The sequence below is a fragment of the Manis javanica genome, chromosome 2, assembly GCF_040802235.1.
Source record: "Manis javanica isolate MJ-LG chromosome 2, MJ_LKY, whole genome shotgun sequence".
Classification (NCBI taxonomy): Eukaryota; Metazoa; Chordata; class Mammalia; order Pholidota; family Manidae; genus Manis; species Manis javanica.
In genome coordinates this window covers 126,299,413-126,318,808 of record NC_133157.1, presented here as the reverse complement: position 1 = coordinate 126,318,808, position 19,396 = coordinate 126,299,413, and positions in this window count along the sequence as shown.

Genomic DNA, 19,396 nt, shown 5'->3' with positions numbered 1-19,396 from the left:
GTGTTTCAACAAGGAGGGAAGTGGACAATATTTCAATGATGAAGTCAAAGATGCCCCAGTGTAATGGTGGGGCAGCACATTCACCCAGGGGTAGGGGTCTGGAGTGGGATAAGCGACAAGGGGTGTCACCCAGGCACAGAAATGCCACGGAGACATGACCGGTGAGCTTGTTCATGTTTGAGAGGCCATACCAAGAGTCTATGCTGTCTATAGTTATATACTCATCTAAGAAAATTTGTGGATGAATTAATGACAGATACTTAGAAAACTGAACAAATGACAAAATGAGGCTATTAATCACTCACAAAAGAAAGGAGATACAATCTTTAACATTTTTGTGATTCAGCTTTGAATAATATTTATAAAGTTATAATCATGTGCACAAAGAATGTTGTTTTAACCAAAAATTGTTATTTTGAGAGAATAGGAGGAGGCAATCTAAATGCCCTTGAGTGGAGGGCACTGGTGTACGACAGCAGAGGGAGGAAGTACAAGAAATTTAAATACTCGTTTTTTAGTAAGACATCAATGGATGTCAAAAACTGAGAAGTTCAGCAATCGTTTAAGTATGCCTTTTTAGAAATATGGAACCAACTACTAACAGAAACAAGGAGAGCAACTGGAATAATTGAAGTAGTTTCGCTTACAGAGCAGAAATCAAGAATGAACAGAATGAGGGGAGAAATTTGTGTTTTACATTATAAGCTCTTGCCTTATTAACAAACAGTACACTTATTTTATTCTCAAATTTTGTAAAAATCAGCAAAACAGCAGAAAAAAAGGGTGACATTTCACAGAGTGACAACCATGATTTCTTCATATGAAGACTGATCACTCTTCCTATTAAATTTGGAGTCAAATACTTCAGTAAGACAATGAAGTAGAAGTTGGCAAACTGGTCCACTGGCCAAAGCCAGCCCACCACTTGTTTTTATAGAACCCAGGATATAAGAATGGTTTGTAGTTGTGGCTGAAAAAAAATCAAAACAGTATTTCACGAGCTGTGAAAAGTATATAAAATTCAGCTTTCAGGATCCATAAAAGAAGTTTTATTGGAACAGTCACACTTGTTTACTTCTGCATTGCATATGGCTGCTCTCATATGACCAGGGCAGAGGTGAGTAGTTAGGATTGCACAGACTGAAAAGCCTAAGACACTTGCTATTGGTTCTTTAGAGAAAAGGTTTGTCAGTTCATGTGTACTGGGTTAAATAGTACCCCACAATCTCCAATTCATGTCTATCTGGATCTTGCAAATGTGACTTAATTTGGAAATGGGGTCTTTGCAAATGTAATCAAGTTAGGATGAGGTCATGCTGGAGTAGGGTGAGCCCTAAATCCAATGTATCTGGTATACTTACAAGAGAGAAATTTGGACACAGAGACACAAACACATAGGGGAGAATGTCATATGAAGACACAGGCAGGGACCGGAGTTATGTGCCTATACGCCAAGGAACACCAAGGATGTCCAGCAACCACCAGAAGCTGGGAGGAAAGCTGGGAACAAATTCTCCTTCAGAGACTCAGAGGGAACCAACAGAGGCAACACCTTGATGTCTAACCAGTAGCTTCCACAACTGAAAGGGAATGAATTTATGCTGTTTTAAGCTTCCCAGTTGTGATATTTTTTTAACAGGAGACCTTGGAAATGAATATACCCTGGAATAAAGGCTTACAGCAATCAGCACATATGATATGACCAAGACTAGGTTTGCTCAACAGCATGCCCATTATTAATAAATTAATCATTATAACAACTTATAATCAATTCTCTATTGAATTGTGTTGGGCACACAACAGCCTCTGGATTCCTTGTCATGTTTTGATAAAACTCCCTTACTGAAACAAGTAACATGGAAGACCATGACAAGACCAGAGGCAAGGAGGTTGCATGGAACGTGGTGAGGAGAGGACTTAATATTCAAGATAATGTCATGGAGTTTCAAGACACAACTAAGCAAAAACAAAATCAGTAACGTCAGTATCTGTGGGATTTTAAAAAGCAACAAAAAGCCCACAGCTGGGTAATTATGCTGTTAAACACAGGATAGACAGGGACCAACCCTTCAGCAGCCCAGCAGCCCTAGTGATGGTGCCCTGGCAGGGGAAGGGGTCCCACTGGCCTGATTTAGCCTCTCTGGCTCCAATCTCTCATTTCTAGACTCCCACCATCTGGCACAGAATAGAGGTATTTTTCCTGCAACTCTTTCCACAGAAAAAGAGAGGGTATCTGCTGCATGAATTATATGATTTTCTATTAAAACTGAAATATTGGGGGCTATATGCTTAATTTTTGGACACAAGCAATAAACCAAAACAACAGATTGATTTCTGGATTTCAATATCATCTATGTGCCAAGGACCGGACTCTGGTGCACATACTCTTCTGTACTGCAAGATGATTTTGTGATTTTATGTACAGGCTTTAACATTAAAAAAAAAAAGTTAAACTAAAAACAATAGTCTTGCCAATTCTTATTTTAAGATTTTTGAAATTGAGCAAATTCTTATTTTAACAGATTGAAGCTATTTGGGTAATCTTTCTTTCCTGACAAACTATCCCCAAAAGTATAGAACATGAAAGTGTAGAACTTCAGAGTTGAAAGATTATTTATAGTAATGTTTCACAATACTTTTCTTCCTTATAAAACCTATTTTATCCATGTAACTCTGTCTACTTTCATCTAAGGACAGCAGAAATTGCTTTGTAAGTCTTTTTCAATAGTGTCATCTCATGAGGGTTAAAAAACTTTAAAAACCCAATCTTCTGATTCTTCTAGTTAAGTTAGAAACACTATATATTTTGCATATGAGATGAAACGTATTATAAAACAAGTACTTCTTAGTCTTCCAAGTATCTGCACAATATGCAATGGAGAGACCCCATCAAATATATCCTAAGTTATAAAGTGATTTAAATGATCACATGATAACTATTAACTTCAATAGATACAAAAGTCTCCTTATTGCTCATAATGACTTCAGAGTCGCCTACGAAATTGGTTCCCACAGTTCTGTTTCACTAATGAAGTCATACAAACCATGAGGAAGGTGGCACGGTTGACCCTTCTACTGCCGTATGCCAAATTTTAAAGGTAACATGATAAGAGTTTTGGATGCAGAAACAAAGCCAGCCTATGTGTAACCACATAACCAGAGGGACGACAAACAAAGATACTATAGAATGGAAATAGATAATTTCAGACAAGAGGAATGTAAAGTAATCCATCTTGCCCTGTTTCCTGTACAATAGCATGTTCATACCTTTCTGTTCCCTTTCTTTCTTTTTTCACCTTTAAAGGCAAATAAAGAGTTTTGTTTTGTAACATGGAGTAAAACCACCTTAAGAATGTTACCAATTCCCCCAACTTTCAAATACAATAAAATGTATTTGTATTTTCTTGTATAACAAGAACTTAGCCTGTATTATAAAATTACACACCAACCCTTCAGAAAAAGCATCTTGATATAAAATGCATTAATAATGTCTCATTAAACATTTTATTTACTTTTATTTGGATTCATAAACAGTTAAAATCCCTGTAATGGTCTTTTTCCTATTTAAAAGACAAAGAAAATAATTTAAAATAAAAAGACAGATTAGAATCTATGGAGGGGAATATTTCACATAAATATGTGCTTTCTCTTAAAAATGACTAAAATGTATGTAAGAGTTCATGTAGCTATATTAAGATATTCAAATATTGATTATAACTGCATGATCATGTTTCAACTTGCATTCAAAGATTTGAAAATACATTGCAGTTATTCATTAAGAATAAAAAAAATGGCTTTATGAAGAAGGTAAGGAAGAGTTAAGCCTCTCTTTATCTCAGAATACAATGCAGCCTGAATTGAAATGAAACAATGTCAGCCATCTCTATATATTGACAACATTTTGCCTGTTGATGACATCATTATCTCCCCTGTTTGTGGATATTCAATTTGTCACTCACAGTATGGCTGAGTCAACTGAACTAAATAAATGGTCCCTGTGTGGGTTTTACCACTGGTAAGCAGAAAGAACCATTTTCACAAACAGAAGGGTAAAATGATTAATGCAGGATCAAAATCTAAAAACGCATTCATGTAACTCCCTTTATATAACCCTTTATATTTTGTTCAGCATTAGGGAAACAGAAGTAAGGAAAAGTAAAAGGGGGTAAAATATGTTACAGATAAAATTGTACCAAAGGGAGAATTAAAACAATAGAATATATAGAAAATAATTATAGATGACACAAGTATAGAAAACAAGTCAAGGCCTATCCTTGGTTCAGTCATTTCTTCTTTTTTTATCATTGAAATGATATAAAATCAGCAATAATTATAAAATGCAACACCTTTGATCTCATTAAAGCAATCACCACCACCACTACTGAAGATGAAGGTAGAATACTTCGATTTGGATTGGGAAAGCTACTTTTCCCAGTAACTTGCTGTAAAACTTAACTTTCCTCATCTGTAAAATGGAGATGATAATACCATGACCCAGAGCTGCTGTGAGGAAACACAGGTTAACATTTGCACATTACTCTGTGACAAGCATTTTCTACTCATTTCACAGATAGTGATTCCTATGGTCACAACAAAAAACCTTTGCAGTAGGTGCAAATATCTCCACTTTAGAGTTGAAGAAACTGAGGAAAGAGAGATACAATAACCCAGGCTGTAAGTGGCAGGACCAGGTTAGACATCAGTCTGGTCTGAAACCTGTTCTTTCAACAAGAGACAACATGGGTACTCACTGGGTCCCCAGGTCTATGACATAGTTGTTCCCATCCCCCCCAGGTCTTCTAAAACCTAGCATAAGATATTTTCAAATGATCTGTATTTTATATAGTATATTCAAATGTTTTATGAAGTGAGATACATATAAAATATGATTATATTAAATATATATAAATAATATGAAATCACTTGCAATCTATTAAGTAGCATGTATATATAGATCATTACTATCAGAGCTGAAAATTGAAAAGTGACCTTAACTTGGAATGATGGGTCACATGTAGGAAGTCAGGATATCGTGCAATAAATCCACCCCTCTATAAATAATAGGCTATTTTCATAACACATCAGTCATGGTTCACTCCAAATCTACAATCTCAAAGGATACATTTTGTCTTAGTGAGATGTATGTGGGGAGGTTTCCTGTGTATATCATGTTGAAAATAGTAAATGTTTCCCTGAGGCCCAATTAAACATGATAAATCCCAAGTTGTTCCTCATAAAGCAACAGCGTAGGCAACAAATTGTTTAAAAGTTGTTTTAAGATCATGCTTCCTTACAGAGCTAGTACTTCCCACAGTAACTGTGGCACCACAACTTGATGTAATTCGAGTTATTTTTATAGGTCGTGATAGATTTGTCTTTATCAAAAATTCCCATCCAAACCAGATTAATCTTTGGAAGAAAATGGAGACTGTAGATAGCTATTATAGGAATTCTGTGAAATCAGGACATATTAGTCATAGAATATCTCTCAGGATCTTTGGGAAAACAGTTTGCCTAAAGCAACATACTATGAATCAACCCACTACTTACTGAGTTCAATAAATATTTAACTGGTACAAGAATACTGAGGAGACTTTGAACTTCTACCCAATATAGGGGACAAAAATGTCAAGTAATCCAAGAATATTGAAAGTGCTACCTAAATAGTTCCTCATCATCTCTTCTTGAATGCATCTGAACTTTTCTGAGTATAAACCCTCAGATGTGTCTTAACATAGTTACATCTCTGGTGCTGGATTAATACTTCACATGAAATAGGAACTAGGTTTTACAAATGTTTAAACTCTGTTGAATTGATGAACAGGTGTGCACATGTGTGCATGGGTGTATGCCTTACTTATGAACACTTGAAAAAATAAATGGGACGGCAATGAAAATGGTATATTTTGGGTCTAGAAGCATGATTGGAGAAAAATGACCTTTCTGTGGAAATGGGGAAAGATGACTGTTTCATCATCTGCTTTGTATCATTTAACCACTAGTGAATACAGTAGTCATAATTGGGCTGTGCCATCATTGAGCCATACTCACAGCAAAGGCAGTGAAGTCACTTCCTGCATTACGTCTAAGATCTGAGAATATACTAACAGAATGGTAAGTACTGTAAGACCTCAGTTTCTATATGTATGTCCTACTTCCAACCCATACATTGGTCATTGCTATACCTTACCAAATCCTTCTGTTTAAAATTGGCTTTTACTGCTTTTGAGTTTGGCAAAAGAAATAACATTTACTTAAAGCAACCATAATGTTTATCAATTTAACATAATAAAGGAATTTCCCTGTGGAAATGGTTCCTCTTCCCAACAATCTCATTAACTTTCTAGGATGGAATCACACTGGATTGCCTTTGACCCTCCTGGAACATGATGGGCAGCTGGGCGGGAGATGCTGACTGGCCAGCTTGCCTGCCATGCTCACTCCTCCCTGCGGGCTTGGGGAATGGTCAGTGGGTAGAGACCCAGTCAGCCTCCTTGGTACCTCATGGTTTACAGTAAAAGGTAAGCCAAGAGCATTACCAAAGACAAACCAGGGCACTGGTCCATGAGCAGAACTGGATGTTACACCAGCAAACATAGAAAATGTCTGCTTGATACATTCCTACACTTTTATCCTACATTGCTGCACTTATTTCATTGAACTAAGCATCTAGGCCAGCAAATGCCATTCAGGAATTAAGACGTCTAATTCTACTGTGTGAGGGAGGCACATTTAGAACCTGTTCTTTGATCTCTATCCCAACACCATAGCTTTCATTTGGGCTTAAGTTATGGCCATTTGGGACTATTCAATAGCTTCCTAACTGTTGTAATTGGTTTTTCATATTCTGGATAATGTTTTTATGTTCTTTGACATGCAAAAAAATTTAATTTTGATGAAGTTCAATTTATCAATTTTTTATTTGTTTGCTTGTGCTTTTGGTGTCATAACAAAGAAGCTAATACAAAATTGCTTAAATCTTTAAAGAAAGTGTTTATGAATTCAGTCCTCAATGAGTTGTATTAAATTGTAAGGTTTCCATAGCCATAATATATATATGACTCACTGCTCACAACTGGGATTAACAATACAGAAATCCAAGTATAAAGAGCACACAGAACATCCAAATAGAAGAACACACCACACTGCCACAATTATTACCACAACAAAACCTTGTTAGACATTTGTAGAGGGTGTTATTTACAGATTTTGCTCTTCAACAACTGACTCTTGACTGCAGTGATAACTTGTGGACTAGTTGAAAAACAGGTATCCATAAAGTTAACTGAGAGTGAAGGAATTTCAGACTCTTAGATTTAACTCAATTGAATTAAATGTATATTGAAAATATATATTTTTTCCATTGGTTCACTTGAAGTATTTTATAAATACAGCACATGATGGTATATCAGCTTTTGCTACAAAGCACATGATTACAAAACTCAGTACCTTAAAGCAAATTTTTAAAGAAGTAGCTCACAATTCTGCGGGCCTTCTTGGATTTCTGCCGGACTTGCTTATGAATTTGAGGTTACCTGGTGAGTGGGCTGCTGCCTGGATGCTCTTCTTCATTCACATAGCTTGCAAGTGGCAGCCTGTCAGCTGGGATGAGAGGACTGATGGAACTATGTCCATCTTACCATCCAGCAGACTAGCTCAACCTCTTTACACAGGGGTCTGCAGGGCCACATGTTCATGGAGGGTGCTGGTATCTTCCTGACTTAGTTTTTTCATTTCTTCTGATAAATACCCAGAAGTGGAATTGCTGGATGATATGGTAGTTCTATTTTTAATTTTTTGAGGAATCTCCACACTGTTTTACACAGTGGTTGCACCAATTCACATTACCATGAAGAGTGCACAAAGGTTCCCTTTCCTCCACATCCTTACCAACACTTGCTATTTCTTGTCTTTTTAATAATAGCCATTTTAACAGGTGTGAAGTACTATTTCATTGCAGTTTTGATAGCCCCTTGCAAAAGAATGAAACTGGATCATTATATTTCATAAAGCACAAAAATTAACTCTAAGTGGTTTAAAGACTTGAATGTAAGACCTGAAACCCTAAAACTCCTAGAAGGAAACACAGTGGTAGAGTCCTTGACATCAGCTTTGGCATTGATATTTTGGATTTGACACCAAAAGCAAAGGCGACAAAACTAAAATCAAAGAAGTGGGACTACAGCAAACAAAAACGCTCCTGCACTGTTGACAAAGAAAGTGCATGTCAGATAAGCATTGCCTCTGCAAAGGTAGTGAAAACTGAAGTGAGAAAGCACAAGGGCCCACCACCACCCCACCACTTGCCATCTTCTCTCTAGTCACTTTACTTTCCTGGACACTAGACCCTAGCATTAAGCACAGAGCAGTTATAACCGCATGTGACGATCCCCATGAAGTGATAATTGATCTGTTTGCAGTACTTAGGACTTCAGCTGCTACTGCTGTTGGCGTTGTTTTCCAAGCTGTTGCTGCTTTAACTATTATTAATCAAAGGAAATTGTAACATCTTGATAAGGGGTTTAATAAATGGTGAAAAAGAACATTCTCTGGCTTGACCAACTATGAGATGCTATTGATTTTGCTGAATCAAGTGTAAATTTATAAACCTACTGGAAGGCATGTGACTGACATACTCACACACACACACACACACACATACATGTAAGGGCACATTTATAACCCATGAGAACAAGCCAAGGAGGCACTGTAGCATAGATATTTCTTGGCTTAGAAGTGACAGAGAGCAGTTATATTTTTAATTTCTCAACTTGGGTAGTCCCCAAAGTTAACAAGGAAAATCAGAAATGAAAAATCTTGATTTAGTAAAAGTTAAAGGGAACCACATCATCATCTACAATATCTGAGTATAGCTGCAAAGCTCAGCAAAGAAAGGAGAAAGTTATCCAAGAAGGAGTGACCAAAAGGAGTAAACTGGTCTGACCTTCAATTTCTCCAGATAAAATTAAATCTTAGATGGCAGAGAAGCTCCAATACAGAGACTGTAGGGGAAGAAAGTATGATCCAAGAATTTTATAAATGGGGAACTGTAACTCAAAAAGCAATAAAATGAAAAAAAATTAATTCCATAACCTACAGTTTTGAAAAAACTACTGTCAAAGACATGGCAATAGCAAGGAACTTATTTTAATGTAGAACACCCTCAAACACATTTATTTGTGGCTAATAACAGAATGTTCGTGACATAGCCTTAATAATGCAGACATAATACAAAAGTTTTGAGAGAAGACATAAGACAAGAGAAGGTAGTGTGAAGCAACAATCTCATCATCTTTTACAGCAAGGTGATGAACAGTAGAAATTAAAGATGATAAATTAGAAGGAAATAAGTAAATATGAGCATAAAGGTAAAGAGTAAGAAAAATATTTTTTATATACTGAAGTTAGGTAGTGAAATTAGAAGAATTTGAAGAGAGTGGAAATACATTTATTACATTCTTGCCCATAAAGTGTGAAATCTATATACATAAAATATGAAATTGTGGGTAAAATATAGAATTGTAGTATTTATGTAGATTCAATGCAATCCCAATCAAAATTCCAGCACTTATTTTTCAAAAAATTCCAGCCTTATACTAAAATCTGTACTGAAACACCAAGGTCCAAGAACTGCCACAGACATTGTAAAGCAGACTGCAAACCTAAAAGACATAATACCAATGCTTATTATAAAAATATAATGTGGTATCAGCACAAGTATTGACCAGCCAATGGAACTCAGAGGGGAATGCTAAACAGACACATCTACACAAAGGTGGTGCTACAATGCAGGAGGAAATGGTGCATTTTTCAACAGGTCGTTTGTATCAACTAGGACACTAGTTTTTTGCGGTGCTGTAAGAAATTTTCATGCATTTAGTGGCTTAAAATAATCCAAATTTTTGACTCACCATTCATGTGGGTACAGGTACGGGTCAGCTGGGCCCCCTGCTCAGGGCCTCACGAAGCTACCCTGGAGGTGCTGGTTAGGCCCGAGGCTCTGGGCCCTCTTCTACATACACGTTGGAGTTCATTGCCTTGTGGTTGGTGAACTCAGGCCCTCAGCTGACAGCGACCATCTGCTGTTCCCTCACATATGGGCCCCTCTCCAAAATGGCAGTTCACACCTTCAAAGACAGCAGAATTTCTCTCATGCTCTGTGTTGTACACCTGAAACCAATGTAATACTGCGTTAATTATACTTCAATAAAAAAGAAAGAGCTAAGTACCTTGGAAGGGCTCACCTGACTAGATCAGATCCACACAGGATATGCTCATTTTAATTAAATCACAGTCAATTGAATTGGAACCTTAATGACATCTGAAATTACTTCACTTTGTTCTAATAACGTAACTTAATCAAGAATAAAATCCATCATACTGTATAATTCTTCATACACTCTTGGGATGGAGATTTTACTAGATAGGAAGGTATCTTGAATCCTCCCCACCACAATTAGGTATCCATAGAGGGAATCCAAAGGAAGCTAAATCCTACCTCACTCTATAAACAAACTTGTAAAGGCAATTGAAAAAAGTATTCAAAGGGCCAATAGGCACAAAAGGTGCTCACCCTGATTAACAATCAGAAGAATGCAACTGAAAAGGACAATAAAATATGACAACTCACCAGTTGGCTAAAATTCAGAAAATGATAGAAATGCTAAGTATTAAAGAGCACATGAATGAACTGGAACCACTCAAACATTGCTGAAAAACAATCTGTCAGTGCCTACAAAACCAAACATACCATGGTCAAATAGCAATCACAGTCTTAGCTTACAACTAATAAATATACATACAACCATATATGCACCAGAAAACAAACTAGCATGTTTTTAGCATCACTATTGCCAATATGCATAAAATGTAAACTACCCTAGTGCCCTTCAAAAAAAGATGGATGAAGTATGGCATATTTTTTACACAACAGAATGATATTCAGGATGAGTATGAACCATCTACATCAACACACACAATGAGATATACATGCCAAACATAAAGTTAAGCAAAAGAAGTCCCACAAAAGATATAATTTATATACAGCACTAAGAAAAACAGGCAAACTAACCTACATTGTTAAATGTCAAGAAAATGGTTACGCTTAAGGGCAGAAGAAGTTGAAGGGCATATAAGCAGATTTTTGAGGTTTGAACTGAAAAAGAAAGCATAATGTAAATAAACATGAGCATAGAATAACTACCGAAAATATGATGTCATCTCAAAGTAGAGAATGTCTTTCTGAATATATTCCATAATTTAGAAGGCATAGGAGAAAAGGGTAACACACACACACACACACACACACACACACACACACAGTCTTCACAACCAAAAGAAACCAAAATTAAAAACCAAAAAAACACCACGCAGACATGAACCATCATGGGGGGCGGGTTACAGATGGCACCCTAAGAGGGTATGAGCTCACCTCCGTCTTCGGACACTCTGAACCTGCTGCTAGGTATGGAACAACTTCCTCTGAAAAATCTCAGACCTGGCAGGTGACACGTAGCCTCCATGGAATGAGCGAAGGGAAAGGCCCATGTGGAAGAATAGGAGAGGCTGGGATGCAGTCTGGCCTTAAACCCAGACCCTGACAGGCTCACCCCAGGGAGGAACTCAAAACTCGGAGTAGCTCCCTGAGGAGCCAAAAGCTGAAACTACACTCCCAGTGCCCCCAGCTGTTAATAACTGTACCTGAAAGAGAAGCCCCCAAAACGTCTAGCTTTGAAAACCAGCAGGGGCTGGAGCTCACAAGCCCCACAGGTGGGGGGAATCTGAAAAATAGGGGGCCCAGAACTCACCGGCTGCAGCTGGCCCAGCGGCACTGGACTTGATGTGAGGATGCTGTCTGATGATTGGGAGCCTCGGCCTGCGGGACAGGCTTCTGATCTGACACACACCTGAGAGCCTGCTGGGCGCTCCCCGCAAAGACTGGCGGGTACCAGCTTCATGTGCCCTCTCCGTCTTGCTCCAGGGAGCCATCTTTTTTTATTTGTTTAGCTTTCTTTCTTTCCTGGCAGGCACCATCCCTAGGTTCTCATTTTGCTATGCTCCAGAGTGCCCGCAGCTCCTATCAGAAGGTTTAATTTAACTAACCCCTGAGGCCCTGATTGACGTCTGGTGCCTGGATTGGCGTCTGGTAGCCCGGATTTTGCAGCTGCCATTAGAGGATGCCTGTTATTCATCCGGCTCTGTGGCGCGGGAGGCTTGCATTTATGATTCCTCACAGGATTGTAACCACTGGAGAGAGAGCTGCCACACCCACACCTGGAGCACTGCACAGACAGCAAACTTGAGACATACTCCCAGCCTTTCTGCAAAAGAGGACTATTTGCTTTTCTTGGAGTTCCAGACTGGGGAGCAAGCTTCAGGTTCAGCAAACATCTAGGGGCCTGCAGATATCAAACTATACTAGAAATCTATAGTAATCAAAAACAGGGCAGTACTGGCATAAAAACAGATATGTAGATCAATGGAACAGAATAGAGAGCTCAGATATAAACCCACACTTAGATGGTCAATTAATTCCTGACAAAGGAGTTAAGAATATATATGGGGAAAGGACAGTTTCTTCAATAAATGGTGCTGGGAAAACTGGACAGCCACAGGCAAAAGAATGAAACATAACTGCTATCTTCCCCTGTACCACAAAAATCAACTCAAACTGGATCAAAGACTTGAATGTAGAACTGAAACTATAAAACAACTTGAAGAAAATAAAGGCAGTAAACTCTTTGACATTGGTCTTGGTGATTATTTTTTTAGACTTGGCACCAAAAGCAAAGGCAACAAGAGTGAAAATAAACAAGTGGGACCACATCAAACTAAAAAGCTTCTGCACAGCAAGAAAATGATCAACAAAATAAAAAGGCAAACTCCTGAATGGGAGAAAATATTTGCAAATCATGTATCTGATAAGGGACTAATATCCAAAGTATAACTCATACAACTCAATACATAATGACAAACAATGTGATTAAGGAATGAGGCAGAGGATCCGAACCAAAGTTTTTCCATAGCTCATAAAGAGATGGTCAACAAGTACATGAAAAGATGCTCAGCATTACTACTCATCAGAGAAATGCAGATCAACATTTCAAGAGGAATCCATTCTAAAATAAAAGGCATTCACACTGGGAATATATATCACTGAACTTCACGAAAACTTCATATTTATCATTATCAACTGACCTCCATGTCTCCTCTCTATATTATTCATGTTTTGCAAACTAAGTTTACACTCAAGAAGAATACAGAATTGTTTTTATAATTTTAGGCCCAATTTTCACTTTTGACACACTGTCATTTTCTTAACGATATGGTGAGAATAGTTTAAAAGAGGGAAATGAACATTCCTCATATGAAGACCCAAGTCCAAATAAATGAATCAATTGAGAAACAGATTTCCAAGGTTTTGGGTTGTTTTTGCTTTGCTTTGCTTACGTTCCTTGGATGTGATATTAATAAAATTAGAACTGAAAAATGAGACATGATAAATTTTAGTTTTTTCCTACTAAACATGCAGTACTTTGTTGTGGGAAAAAATGCATTCAGGTTTTTTGTATGTTCCATTCATTGGATTATAATAGGGCATCTGGTTGGAATATTCATGTTCATAATGCCTATTACAGATGCCTAATCTTCAGAGCCCAAGATTGTCTTTCAAATCTAAGACCTACATAATGTCAGTTTTTGAGAATTATGAAAGCTAGTGATAAATTCATGGAAGTACTACAGCACATGACATTTTAGTGCCATTATTCCTTGCAGGAATAATATGATTAAAATGATTTTCTATAAAAATGCTGCTTCCATTAAAATGTATTTACATATACATGTTTACATATATATGTATCAGTAATTAGTTGCGAGCTGTCACAATGTGTTCAGCACTTTGACAAATGATTTCCATGAATTATCTCATTTAAGCAAGAAAAAGTAAATTAGAATGACTTGGTTTTTTTAATGAAAGTACTGCATACATTTACACTACTGCCAAAATTGAACTAGTAAGCTAGATCACAGCTAACTTCTCACTTCACATTTTGCATGAGATAGCCACAAATTTGAAGTTTTAAAAATTCTAAAACAGATCAAGACTTATTTCTCAAATACTATATGGAATCATTTTTCCTATCTTATTAATAAGGGAATATTAGTTGGATTATTATTTCAGTTTAAAGTCAATGTCTACAAAATGAGAAGGAAATATAACTAGATACATATATTTGAGGGGGGATGGGGACTGAATCTGCCTAAAGACAAGATAATCTTTCTAGTTTATTAACAGAGTAACACAAATCCCACTAAAACTGAAAACTTTTTCTGCATTTCACTAGTACTTTAAGATATCACTTGTACTTTGTTTTCAGTCTTTTTTTTTAAACTGTACTTACATAATGAAAATGGTATTTGGTTGTGTGTTTCAATGTGTTCGGAATGTTACTGTCTTTGAAGGCTGGCCAACATCCATGAGCCATGAGGATGTACAACAAGCATCATTTCCTGATATATAAAGTGTGAAGATATTCCCCCAAGCATTTAATCTATCAGTTTTAAAGGCTGTGTTTTTCCTAAGAGTGTTACTTTGGTACTTATATATGAAACCATGTGGACAGGATACATGTGTATCCGTAATCTGAGTTATGTACCTGCTAAGTATAGATCTCTGGGACAAGTAATGGAAGAACCTCTCAGCATATACATTTCACTCAAAAACAGTATTTCTTATTGTGTTCAGAAGAAATCAACCCATGAGATTCTTCCCAAGGAAGGGATTTCTAGCCAAGTAAGTTCAGAAATCACTGTATAATGTATTCCCATACTTAGAATTTCATAATAAACCTTACCTTTGAGTAGTTGTGCATCACAGAAGGCTGTTTAACCCTTTGATAGGTGTAGATCTGCCACTGTGACTATGGACATAGAAATGAAAACAAAACCTGCAGTCTTTCCATAGTGTTTGATTGAGCTTATATTTTCCAAGACAGATAAATGGGTAAATATAATTAGAGCAACTGCATATGTAAAGATATAAATATAAAAATAATGAGTAGTCATTCAACATACCTACTATCTATGTAATTGATCTACCTAATATCAGTCTATCTTCATCTTCCAAATACATTTTTCTTGTTCTCTTTACAGACATTCATGGATAGTAGTCATTACTATTCTGCAAGATGAAGATTCTTCAGAACCACTTCCAGTGTTTCTTCTCTTGTATCATTCTAGATGTTGAACCTACTGTCATTATATACATCAAAACACCACCTCATTGAGCATTTCAGATATCTGAATTATATTCAATGGATACTGGATTGCCCTTTTCCTTGCATGATATATCAAGAAATTTTTTTTCCAACTAGATGTAATTACAGATGTGGAATAAAACTGTGGCCTCTAGCTTTCTTGTTTTTTGTCCCATCGCAACTGTTGCAAATATTCAAAATCACAACTCATGTTATTAATTTCAACTGATATTTTCAACTCTCTTAACCCAGCACTTACATCCGACAGCTGTAAAGGCTTTCAGCCATAATAAATCTCTGCCTGACTTCCCAAAGCAAACAGTGTTGAGGAGAGTGATCCCTCCAATAACATTTTGTCAGCTCAAATCACCACCACAGCATAAGTGAGTCAGACAGCCTGAAATGGCTCCAGGCTTCTCAACCTCCGGTCCTTATTTCCTATTTGCTTTTACTTATGACCTGTTCTTAATATTCCAAAGACTCTGAAAATGCTGTGTTCATTCCTCAAGACTGGCTCAATGCCCGTTTAACAAGTGTTTTTCTTCTCTCTCTGAGAAGATTCTGTCTTGTGACCTGCTTAGTCTAGTTCATCTGAAAACTGACTTTTTCAGGTCTGCTAATTCAAAAAAAATTTAGTCAAATCAGTATGTTATAAAATTTAAATTTTAGTAGTAAATACTTTTTCTTGGAAAGTAAGTGAAACAAAGTAATGTTCTCCTTGATATGCTTAAAATTAACTCCCAAGAGAGTGATGTCCACATGGCATAACCCTCTCAAACTGCGCACATCATGAAGAATGTGTTGAGTGAATTAATGAGCTTGCTCAGCGTCGAGTACCATGAACAGGAGCTGGGGTCAAGCCAAATGAGCCCTTAGAGAAATGTATATATGATCTAAAACCATGCTTTTCAAATAGCCAGTAATGTACTAAGTAAGAGCACAGAGGCTTTGAGTCAGATCTGTCTTCAAATCCTGGCTCTGCCTCTCACTAGCAGTTTGACAAGGGACACACGGGCTGCTGTTTCCTCATTTGTAAACTAGGTTTTATTATTATCTGTCCACCTAAATAAAACAGGGTTTGTTTTCTTTTCATTGCCACTACCAGTGTCTGTGCTTTAACTCCCCAGCCTATGCTTTTGACTTGGGACAAATGTGGCCCCCCAAGCAACTGGAAAACTTCTAATTATCCAAATAACTCAACCACTGGGTTTTTTCCCAGTTTTCCTGAGATACAGTTGACATATTGTATTAGTTTAAGGTATAGTACAGAATGATCTGATATATACTTATTGTCTTGCCAATGGGTTTCAGCCATGGGCAAGTTCTCTATGGATTCAATATGACCAAAGGAATTGAGAGCAAAACGTTCTTTGGGGTGAAAGGGTTATACCCGACTTTATTCTCATGGTGTCAGGTCAGTCACTAGAATCCCATTCACTCAGAGCGAGTCTGCATGAAGCAAGCTGGTCTCTGCCTTTGGGCCCCTCTGTCCGCACAGCCATCCTCTGGGCCTCTCTGCCTGCACAGCCATCCCTCACAGCCATCCTCTGGGCCTCTGTCCTCAGCGCTGCCACAACTCCAGCCTCTGCTCTGCTCTCCTGCAGCCTTGCAGCCCTGCCACCGTGTCACGCCCAGAGCACTGGGTGGAGCCCTTTATATAGAGTCAACAGCTATGTATTGCCCACAGGTGTGCAGTGAGCTAGTCAACCAGGGCCAAGTGAGAATCCTGGCCACAGGAACTCTCATTTTATCCACACTTATATTGCAAAATTATTACCAAATAAGTTTATTTAACATACATCACCTCACATATTTAAATTTTTTTGTATGTGTGAAGAGACCTTTTAAGATCTGCTCTTTGTAGATCTTTAATTTGAGCAATTCTGGCTAAAAATGAGCATCCCTTATCCTCCCAGTTATAGGCTACTTTAGAGAAACTTATTTGGTATTATTCTTTATTTTATTTAAATCAAATTACATGAATGTACCTACTCCATATATAGCCCAACAGTAAAACCATTTCATTTATTAATTGATAGTACATTATGGACACTAGTTTATTTAATTACTATATGAGCACACAAGATAAATAAGAATAAGAATATTAAATATTAGCCTGCTAAGAGCTAATAGCTATAAAAGAAAGAAAAGTTTGAGCTAGGTTTCATATCCAGATTCAATCAATGAAAAAGTTTTTTTTTTTTTAATTCACTACTGTTCAACACTAATTTTGAAACAAAACGGAAAAATCACTTAAAGTTGGTTCTAGGGAGGCATACAGAGCAATGACTAAGGCTCTTGAGACTAATGTCTGGATTCAAATCCCAATTTTGTCATTTACTAGCTTTACTCATACACAGATTATTTAATCTCTCTGAGATTTACTTTTTTCAACTATACATTAGAGATAATGAGTATCTACTTTATAAGATGTTATATGATTTAATGAATTAATACATTGTTCATAACAAAATTTGGTTCATAAAAATTGCTCCCAAAATGTTAGTATTATTATTTTTAGCAATGGGGGATACTGAGCACTAGAAAGTTTAGAAGCTGGATTTCACTCAAAACTTTAGAGCCATATTGCATTCATTATTGAATAACATAATACATACTTCACTACGAGCATCCTGCAAGGGATTGGAAAAGCAATGATAAGTAAAACAGTGATGTTGGTAGATCCAGTCTCATTCTGGAGCAATGTAATTCATAAGCAAATGATATCACATGTGTGGGTCCTGGTGTGTGCAATTTACAGAGGGCAGTGGGACACTAACTCCAGCGTCAGAGAAGCTTCATTGAAAAAATAACCTCCATGCAAACAGTGAAAAAAAGTGAAAGAATGAAGGATGGCCTGCATTAGGCGAAGTGGCCAGTGTCTTTCAACCATTTCAATGTATTAAACACAACTCTAGTTTTCACATCTAGAGAAACATCAGTGTACATGGATCCTATGAAAAATGGCAAGCCTGTGATGATTCTATAAATTCAATAATTTGAATAAAATGATTACAAAGCACCACACCTCCTAAACACCCTACCCTCTTCCCTTTTTAAGGATTGATGACTGTTTATAGAATTCTAAGCTATGCCTTTTTCAAACTCAGACCATCTAAGTGCAAAGTGTGATTAATAACCTGTGAGGCTAAATGTTTGATTACATGGGGGAGAAAGCAAATGGCTACTGTTGGTACAAATGGATTTGGAGTTTAACAGAAAGGACGTTTGAAAAGGAGTAGAAACATACGTTGTTACTCCTTTGGCTCTGCTTGTTGAAAATATACTCTATTTAATCCTTTTTTTTTCTTTGTTCATTTAGGGAACAACTACTTTTGTTCTTCACATTGTTGAGAGGAAGCATTAACTTGTTCTGGTTTTGAATGCCTCAATTTTGTTGAATCTTTTTTCTTTTTCTTTCTATTGAAGTATAGTTGATACATAATACTATGTTGGTTTCAACTATACAATAAATTGGTTCAACAGTTACACACATTATTAAATCCTATATATTAAATAAAAATATAACAGAGAGAGAAAGAAAGAGGAGAGAGAAACACTTGGCATTGGTGCTAGGAGGAAATGGTAATGCTGAAGATAATAGTTTTGCTGATAGAGCAATCTAGACATTCATCTTTCAGTGACTACAATAAGACCCTTTTAACTTTGGGACCCTATTCTTGTGGACATTTGGCCTATCAGACAAGGCAATAATTCTGCTAAAGATATCTTGTGTGGTTTTTCAGAGTATTGAGGGGACCAGTAGGATTTTCATCACATCTCACTTTTGTAAGTACCCTAGGTAACTAAATAATTGAATCTGGTTTCCTTTGATTTATGCCCTGTGTGCGGGAGTATACTACTTCAATGCTTCCCTGTTTCCCCAAATGCATATGTCATTTAGAGAATGTAATGTTATTCCATGATGATTAAAACAGTTATTAAGTTTATGACAAGTAAAAAAAAATAATAATATATGACCACCCAAGATGATTAAGTAGGGAATAAGGGATAAGATCTTTGCCCCAAGCAGTACCTACTTGGTTCATAGCATGCTACTGGTGTTTAAGACTCCATCTCACCCCTCAAAATTCAAAATTCTTATTACATTTACTTATCCATTTCATAAAACCAAAGTC